Raw genomic sequence first — 9,821 nt, forward strand, 5'->3', positions numbered from 1 at the left:
TCTTCGCTTTTTATTGTAGTTTCTTACGTTCTCTTCTTGTACTTTCTGTATAGATTCTTTAGCCCTCTTTCTGAGCTCTTCTCTTTTCTCGTTAAAATTCTGTATGTTTTCTTCTTCTATTAATTTCTGAAGTTCATCATCTTTATCCCTCATTTTAGTGCCAAAAAGTAGCTCAAATGGTGTCATTCTTATACTCCTTTGGTATGTTCCATTCAGACATCGTTGCACTTTGGACACACGGCGATACCATTTAGTCGGGTCATCAGCACTAAGTTTGCTCAACATGGCGATGATGATCTGGTGGACGCGCTCAACTTGGCCGTTTCCTCTGGGTTGTCCAGTGGTAATGGTATAGTGCGTTATATTTTCACTTTTACAATACTCTTGGAAGTCGTTTGCAGTAAAGGCAGCATTTCGATCCGTAATAATTCTTTCAGGTGCTCCAAAAGTTTGTTGTTGTAATCTTAGTTTTTCTAGCGTCTCATCAGTGGTTAAAGTCTTAACAGGGTAGATCCAAGTAAATTTTGTATAAGCATCCACGACAGTAAGGATGTATTTGTAATTCTTGTGAGTTGAAGTCATTGGTCCTAGATGATCCACATGGTATGTTGATAGTGGGACATCACCTTTGTCTATCGGGTGTAAGTATCCTTCTTGTTTACCTCTTTTGTGCGATATGAGAATGCATTCAATACAATTATTTATGACTTTTCTTATCTTCTCAGTTAAATTCTCAATAAAATATTCTCTATTAATTAATTCTTCAGTCTTTAAAATTCCAAAATGTCCTTTTTCGTGATTTTTTCTTATTATCTCATACTGCATTTTCTTAGGTACAACAATTAATTTACTTCCATCTTTCTTTTTCGTTCTGTATGGTATAATCTTGGTAGTTCTCTGTTTCTAAAATTTTCTTAATCAGTCTCACATAGTCATCTTCGTTCTGTGCTTTCCTTATACGAGCAGTTGTTTCAGTGAGTATTATACAAACAGGATATCTGCTTAATGCGTCAGCGTGTCTCATTCGTGTACCTGGTCTATGTTCGATTTTGTAGTCATATTCTTCAAGAAGCAGGGCCCAACGAGCGACTCTCGGAGGTAAGTCCTTTTTCTGTAGTGTCATAGTTAGAGCAGAACAATCTGTGATTATTTTAAAATGTATTCCCAGAAGATAAACTCGGAACTTCTTTATAGCAGCAACAATAGCTAAAATCTCTAAATAATAGCTGTGGTATTTTCTTTCAGCTGGAGTAGTTTTTTTACTCATATAGTGTACGGGGTGAAATTGATTGTCTTTAGGGCTTCTCTGTAGAATAACAGCTCCATATCCATCTATACTTGCGTCGGTGTGTAGTTCTGTTTCTAAATCTGGGTTGAATATTCGGAGAACTGGTGAACTACACAATATTTGTTTCAATTCCATAAAAGCTTTTTCACACCTGTCATCAAAATTGAATACCGCATCTTTCTTTAATAAATCTGTCATCGGTTTCGCAATTAGGGAATAGTTTCTTATAAATTTTCTGAAATACTGCTATTCCTGTAATACACGTTGATTCTGTTTGATAGTTTTCGATTCCTTCTTCAATCTTCTCAAATTCTGATTTTGTTATAAGGTTAATATCGCTTCCAGTGTCTATTAGGGTTACGAAGTCCCTTCCATTAATCTTTATCTTTTTATAGGGTACCTTCTCTTCTTCATTTTTATTCTGAATATTCAGCGTCTTTTTCGCTTTGTTTGTACATTCCGTGGATTTGTGTCCAAATTCATTGCATTTAAAGCATTTTATTCCTTTTGGGCATGCGGGCGATTGATGGTCTAGTTCGCCACAGTTGAAACACCTTTTCACATGAGCCGTCTTGCGGGTTGAATGATGCCCAGATGATTGACCAGACTGTGCAGGTTTGTTAAAAATCTTCTTTCTGAAGTCACTGTAGATATCCAACTTCTTACGAAAATCTTTTATGTCTGTAGCACCATATAAAATAACTTTATTGGTCTCTAAGTCACGGATGCCATCAATGACATACTCGATCAGTGCAGCGTCTTCAACTTTACCGTGAAGTGCCAATTCCTTCATAGATAGAAAATATTGTTGGTAGGTTTCGTCGTTCTTCATCTTACGCGAAGCAAGTTTCTTGTGTATGATTGCGCTGTTAATCTTGGGTCCAAATTCTTCCTTAAGCGCCCTTTTCAAATTTGCATAGTCCTTTATTTTTCCCAACGATCGTAAAAATAGCTTGGCAGTTCCGCCTAAAAGTCTCTTTGCATAAATCAGCTTCTCCACTTTAGTCCACTTCATAATTTGGGCAGTGTCTTCAAATTCATCGATAAATGTCTCAATAGGGTAGGTGTCATCTCCGGTAAAAATGTTCATCGACTTCTCCAAATCCTTAAATGAAATCTGTACATCTAACTCTTGTTCGTCTTCTTCACTTCCCTTTTCGTCTTTATTCGGCGACATCGTGGCTGTTAAACTAGTATTAGTCTTTAAATTCTTTGCGTTACGTCTCTTAGTCGTCGTGCAAAATGTTGGCTTAGTTGGACTCATTTAGTCTTGTCTTTAGTCTTCAGTCTTTAAAATAAATCTTAAAGTCCAAATTAAAAAGCTACCATTTTAGTAGATTTTTTCTTGAGCTAGCAACATTTTCTACCATGACGGTCGGTAAAGTAGTACGCAATGTCAAAGCAATCTTTACGTATGTTGTCGCTACCGCGTCGGTCGGTAAAACAGTCCCCAATGGCAACAATGGCGGCGCACCGGCACTTTCGTCGAATGACTTGCGATGAATCTTCGAATCTTTAGTCTTCGTTTCGCCTCAAATTTTTGGGCTATCCCGGACGAGCCCCCATAAGTTGTGGGATATTTCAAAGAATTGGGGCGAAACACTCACTTTTTTATATTTCTTGATGGAAACAAAAACAAAACACGGCGTACATCTTTTATTACGTTTGACAACTCTGACTGACATTACATCTTTCAACGGTTGACATCTTGAGTGACAATTTAATGCTACCAACGTACAACAAAAAAATAAAAAGTACCAATTACTATTAAATTATACCACATTCATGTTAAGTATTATTAGACTTAACTAACTTTGCAATATTGACTTCCTGCGCTTGAAGTAGGAAAGTCATCGATTGCTCTTTTGCAAAACAAAACATTCATTCTATCAGTGACGTGCATAGAGGGTATGTAAAGTATATGCAAATGTTTATTTAATTTTCATTTTCATTAATTCTTCATTTTATATCATCTGCATACCCTATACATAGCCTCAATGCACGCTACTGCATTCTATATACACCCACATAGATTAGCAGATATAACAGGCTGGTGTTGTATACTACAACTGTCAAATTTTGCAGACCACTACGGAACGTAAAAAACATTGTTTAAGGTTTTATCAAAGTTATTTATGCTGTTTACATGAATATCTGTAGAGCTCTCCAGTTTAGTCGCTCCATCATCACAAGTGATCATCCTTTTCCATCCATCACCACGGAAAGATCTGGAGCAGTCTTATTCCTAGCCAGGACTGCACGGACAATGTGATCAAAAGAGTTAGTGTTTAAAATTATACAACTTTAGGAAGTAACAGTTTCTACCCTTAGTAAAAGTTTGTTCACTGGCAATACAGTACAGCGTCGCTGGTACAGTTGCTTTCGAGTATTGTAGCAGTATACTTCAGTTAAATTGAATGTATATCCAAACCCTGTTTTAAAGCCTATAAACACTTCAACAGCCTAGACAGTAGATCTAAAAGGAGAAGGAGGAAATTTAGTATGGAGATCAAATGCCAGATTGCGAGTTGAAGCTATAATTTAGTATGGAGATCAAATGCCAGATTGCGAGTTGAAGTTAGTGAAGATGACCAGCGAGCGAATTGAAACAACTTCACGCGTGTTATTATTTGCGCTTCAACTAGTTGACACTTAACAGATTCATTATTATTGATTAATAACTAGTTAGCAGTTTATTGTTTTTTTTGAGTTGAATATTCTTACAAATTATAGTAAATATTGTTAAATATGAGCTCCAATTGTGTGCAAATTGTTTCTGTGGTGAAATCAAAAAATAATTGGCGAACAACAGGTAAATTTATTTTATTTAAAAATTGTTTGTTGGCTTTGCATATTTTTTTTCTAATGAAAAGAATGGTTGGAACACGGCTGGTTACGACATAAATTACTAGTCATCATAAGAATTAAAGAGAGCAGAACTCAAAGAAACACTTGGGATTTCTATGATTACTTTTAATGTTGGCAAACATTGCATAGAAACTTCTTTATCATAATTCGCGTGCTAACTTAATCGTACCTAGTATTTTTCAAAGATTTGTTGATATTGTTTGTCATTTATCACAACAAGAATGGTGACTTAGAGATCATGACGAGTTAAATTTGTCCTTTAGGTAACTGGGCTTGCTAAAACTCAAAACCCTAGGCACGCCACTGAGTGTGGACCCTAGGGAATTTATGGCTCTTACATTTACTCCATCCATGTCACACACTGTTGCTACAACTATTAAATTGTTTAAGTAACATTCTGACAATACCTAAAATAAACAAAAATGTGATTAAATACATATAAAACAGGTATCTGCATAGAATAATACAAAGGTACTTTCCACCATCTGTTCCTCTGCTTATATCTTTAAAACAACTGGTTTCATCATTAGATCGAGTGATTTAAGAGGTAGGGTTATTATGTATAGGTTTAATATTATTTAAAGTTAATATGTTAAAATATTACAGTAATTGTTCAAGATATCTTTTAGAAGGTAATTGAAATTTTGCTGATCATACTTCTCACCCCTACTTCTACTGTATATGGAATAACTACAAAGTTTAGTAAAGGGAGCAGTTATGAAATATTAGTGTTTATCTACGCACCTCTTTAATAATTGCTTGAAGTCTATCAGCTGTTACCGATTCTCCTGAGAAATAGTGGGCTATTGGTTGCTTCCACCTTTTTCTTAATCCTACCAACATAAAAACCAATGCATGTGATGCTATTTGTTGGCTTCTACCTTGGGAACCATGATCCTGGTATCCTTCAATCTTGTCTGTTCTTGGATTATATAACATACGATTATTTTTCGAATTGCCATCTCGTCAAACATTAATGTACACAAATTATCAGTTTTTGACTGTGTTAGTGTAATTTCCTTTAAATTTGCCATAACTTTACTGTCAATTCCACAAGGTAAATTTACTTAATTTAAAAGACTTTTTAAAGTACCAGGGTTTGGCAAGCAAAACAATCTTCTGAGCAATCTATAGCATGCACTGGATTTTTTATACATAGCCAGTGCTATGATTTTTTCATTTAGAGTCCAGCAACGACCATTTAATTTTCTAGGTGTATTAACCATTTGGCTTTGTAAAAGCACACCAAATGCAGGTTTTAAATTTTCATTTAATTTTTCTAAGTACTCACTCTTTGAGAGAGAGTCTAATAGCGATTTTCTACTTGCTGCAGAATTTTTGCCTTTTTTGTGTTCTTCAAATTGACAGGTTGAGTCACAAAAGTAATCTGGAATACAGAAATATCCATTTAATTTATATTACAGTTTGTATATTTTACTTTGTTTAGCAATTACAAATCACTTGCGTTGATGGTGAAGAGTAACATTGTGATGGAACCCACATGCCTGAAAGTTGCATGCATGATGATGTCGGTGAAGATTATGAAAAAACATTGTTATGAAGCATAACAGAACATCCAAACTAATAATAATAAAAATACAAATACAAGGTTATTTGGTTGTTACACTTTCACACTCACTGTTCAAGTGATCATCATGAAAATTTTGAATGCAAATTGTCACAAATGAAGAAAACAAGATTTCTTCCAGTAGAAAAAAAACCTGAATTTTATTTTTTATTTATTTATTTTATTTATTTTTTTTTTTATTACACAAACTACTAAAATTATTAATCTTCGCATCCTGAAACTCACATGAGTTTATTTGGACGCTGCACATTCCTCTAAAATCTCATAAGTTTATAAGTTTATCATATATTAACCATTAAATAGCAATACAGTATACAGCAGGTAGTACACTAATAAAAAATAATATACATTTATCTATTTGAATGTGAGTGAAGCTGCGGGCAAAACTATTCATAGTAATGCAATAAATAACCCGTCTGCCCAGCATGGTGATTATAGACATACCCTTCCCTCTTGAGGGCTTTGGTCTAGCAGTGTACTGTTTTAGTCTATAGATGATGCATGATACTTACGTCCAATTGCAGTGTTTGACCTTTTAGAGGCGAGTTAGGCAGATATTGTGTAAAAGATTGCGAAGACACTGAAGTTCTCTGAAATAAAAAATGCAGATAAAATTACAACCCTTTTTTAAAGGAAAATTTGTAAAATTAACAAAAAAGTGTTAAATATCATACCGCTGAATCTTCCATTTGTGACAATTCCGCTAATAATGGTGGGAACAACAAATTTGGAACAGCATTAGGATTTAACCTTTTCATCGTCTCATTCGTGAAGGCACTGCGATCAAAATGCTTACTACACAATAACTTATGGCTCTTGTGCAAGTCTTTCAACTCCACTTCAGCAATATTTTCAACTTTCAACCACTTTAGAAGTTAAAGAAATTAATGGTGTTTTTAGGAAATATTTTAGTTATTTAATAAAACGGCGAAGTGATAATTACATAAACTATATTACCTACCTTGCTAAATTAGATGCCTTTCCAGCTCTCGGGAAAGAATGAAAAGTAAGTGGGTCTTACGCAGCAGATACACCACACTTCACACACTTTCTATATTTATCTGCCATGTTTAACAACAATAGAATAGAGTCCTTCTTTCTCCACAATTACGAAACTCATATTTTTACCACTGCAGTACCCATAGATTGTACACTATACTAGAGAGTAGTACCAGACAATAGACTAATATTGTTTTTTAATTCCTCTCAGGACAGGCAAAGATCATTGACCATACAGCCTCAGAATAGACTAAATACCAACGTACTGAAGTGTCAGTCGCATACAGGCTACAGCGCACTCAGCAGTTTCAAGTCAGATTGGTATTTATTTTTCAATAGGCTTGTTTATTTCGCATACTATCACAGTATTATGTCCTATGGGATCTTGCTGTGGGGAAAAGCTGCAGATATTGAAAGTATATTTATACTACAGAAAAGAGCCGTACGATCATTATATAAACTTGGATCACGCGAATCGCTTCGTGAAAAATTTAAACAAATAGGTATTCTTACAGTAGCTTCGCAATACATTTATAATAATATAGTCTTTGTGAGGCAAAATATTACTCTTTATAAATCAAAAGCTGAAATTAACAATCGACTTACCAGAAACGGTCATAAATTAGTGATATCTGCATATCGTCTGCGAAAGGTGCAGAACTCCTTTGTGGGGTTGAGTATACGCTTTTACAACATGATTCCTAAGGAAATTCTTGACCTACCAATGCATACATTTAAAAAATGTGTAAAAACGCATCTAGTACAGCTATACATTTGATGAATTCCTCAATGACAAGGTAGAATGGAAGCAGCCAGACTCGCTCTCATCTCCCGCAAGATAGCAAAATGATTGTAAATGTTGATGTTGGAAAAGAGCAACTACTGAGTTTCTTGCCGGCTCTTCTCGGTAGAATCTGCTTTCCGAACCGGTGGTAGAGTCACACAAACATACATACTTGACGTTTCAAAAGTGCTTATAAAGTAGGCCTACTTGAAATAAATGAATTTGAATTTGAATAAATAAAACTGCAAAATCTAGCGATCTGCCATGGCGGTTGAATCGCCGAATTCAAAATTACGACGTCACTTCTCTAGAAACAATAATTTCTTATATACCGCTTGAACTGTGAAAATCACTGCGTATATCAATTATTTTGAGATTTTTAAACTATCAGTTGCAGTTGCAAAGTTTTTTGTTATCAATACCAAAATCAATAATCTTTAGCTAGGGAACGGACTTTATCGGGGGTGTGGTTGGGTACTCTACCATTTTCTAAAAAACTTCTATACAATGCCATAGTTCGCAGTCATTTAGACTATGGGCTATTTGTATTAAACCCTATAAACAAATTGGCTTTCAACAAATTGATTAAAATTGAATTAAAATCTTTGAGACTCTACAAAATCTTACTTGGAGCAATGAAATCCTTGCTTGAAATTGTAAAAAGTGAAATATGTGTAAAACTCAAGTGCAAACCACAATCCTCGGTATTCACTAGGGAGTCTATAGCAATCCTTGAAAACATCCTTTTTGTAGAATCTCATAATATAAAGCAATCTTTTATATTGACTGACTCTTTAAATCAGTAATTATAAGTCTAGAGCCTGTACTCTTCAGTTAAATTCAACGGTTGAACTCATATTATTAACCTTTGACGCGCGCAGCGAGCCGCCTGGACGAGAAGCATGAGCGAAATAATTATTGTGTTAGTAAATCCTTCTGTAAAGGACCCATCTACCAAATTTCATAGGATCACTCATATTTTTACTCAACCAGGCTTCAGCATTATGCAATTTTTTTTTGTAATTAAGTCCAGCTGACTGTGCCCTTTAAAAAAAAACCAGTAGATAATCGAGGATGATCATAAGATATAATAAATATCTCTGATTGGATCATCATTGTCACAGTGTAGTGTAATAGTTTGCATCAATAAGTATACAAGCGTGACATACATTATATCATGGTATTTTCTTCTTTTGTTTTCTTCTAGTTGTATATTTATACGCTCTTTGGCAACACACAATGAGGATACATACGCCAGCATTAAACAATCTTTAGAACCTCTCTTTAGACTATTAACATTTGGTATTTTCTCGGTATTTCTAATTTAATCTATGGTTTTCATTGTCATTTCAAATTTGTCAATTGTCATTTTTCTGAGACTGGCTCTGCCGCTAAACAAGTATCTTTAAATTTATTAAAATTAAATATATATGCGATAGCATCGCTAAAATGGCATCGTTGGACGCTCTAACACCGCATTTGTCCAAAATTAAAATACCGGCGCCCCAGCAGCTGGTTTACAAGGATGAGTGTGTGTTTCTTTTGACAATTCGGTGAGTTGCATTTTGTTTCTAACCTAATCATAAACTATCGTTATGCATTGATGGATTTCCAATTATAAACTAACATTCTAGCTTCTAATCCTTCTGTACATGTTCTAATACAGAATCATGTTAAAAGACTAAAATGCCCTCTCTATACTTAGAACAATTACTTCCTTATTTTTTTTTGACGCTAGATCGCCGCTGAACACATCTTAAAACTCAGTTTATTTACCCTAGAAATTCCTATGAGTTTGTCTACTATTTATTAGATTATACTTGTCTATACTTGAACTCATCCTGTATAGGATCCTAATATGAATGAATAAACATTAAAATGTTCAACTAAGGGACCATAAAAATATGTAGATATTTTATAAGATTACCTTTAATTTACTTGTATGTATTTCTCATACTTTTAATGTAGATACTTTTTTTTAATGTAAAATCTTTTGGCAGATTGATAACAAATTTTCTTTAACCTAGACAAAGAAGGGATGATTTAAGGCCTTGCTTACAGAACCCAAAACTCACCATTAGTGTAGAAAGGTTTTCAAAGTTTGAAATTGGCAAGTAGTGCAAAAATTTATTCTTAAAATAATAATATTTATCACTGTTACAGATTTACAGTAATCATTGTTTCATTAATTAGTGGTTAAGTTATGTTATTGTTCGCAAATAAATAAAATAAGGCTTCTTGTGTTTATTTATAGATCACATCTTTTCTTACCTGCCTTTATAGAAAAAATCAAT

At 34.2% G+C, this 9,821-nt stretch overlaps 1 long non-coding RNA gene across 3 annotated transcripts; it reads right to left on the minus strand.

Annotated features, from left to right (window-relative positions):
- Window positions 1-4,359: 4,359 nt before the first annotated feature.
- LOC120636916 lies at window positions 4,360-7,061 on the minus strand. Of its 3 annotated transcripts, none has more exons than XR_005659415.1 (5): window positions 6,706-7,061; window positions 6,419-6,521; window positions 6,257-6,334; window positions 4,901-5,543; window positions 4,360-4,563 (listed from the first exon to the last, which is right to left on the minus strand). It is a non-coding gene; the product is annotated as an uncharacterized LOC120636916 (long non-coding RNA). The 3 variants fall into 3 exon arrangements; XR_005659413.1 differs by having other exon boundaries at window positions 6,419-6,610; XR_005659414.1 differs by lacking the exon at window positions 6,419-6,521.
- Window positions 7,062-9,821: the final 2,760 nt, after the last annotated feature.

The sequence above is a fragment of the Pararge aegeria genome, unplaced genomic scaffold (genome assembly GCF_905163445.1).
Source record: "Pararge aegeria unplaced genomic scaffold, ilParAegt1.1, whole genome shotgun sequence".
Lineage (NCBI taxonomy): Eukaryota > Metazoa > Arthropoda > Insecta > Lepidoptera > Nymphalidae > Pararge > Pararge aegeria.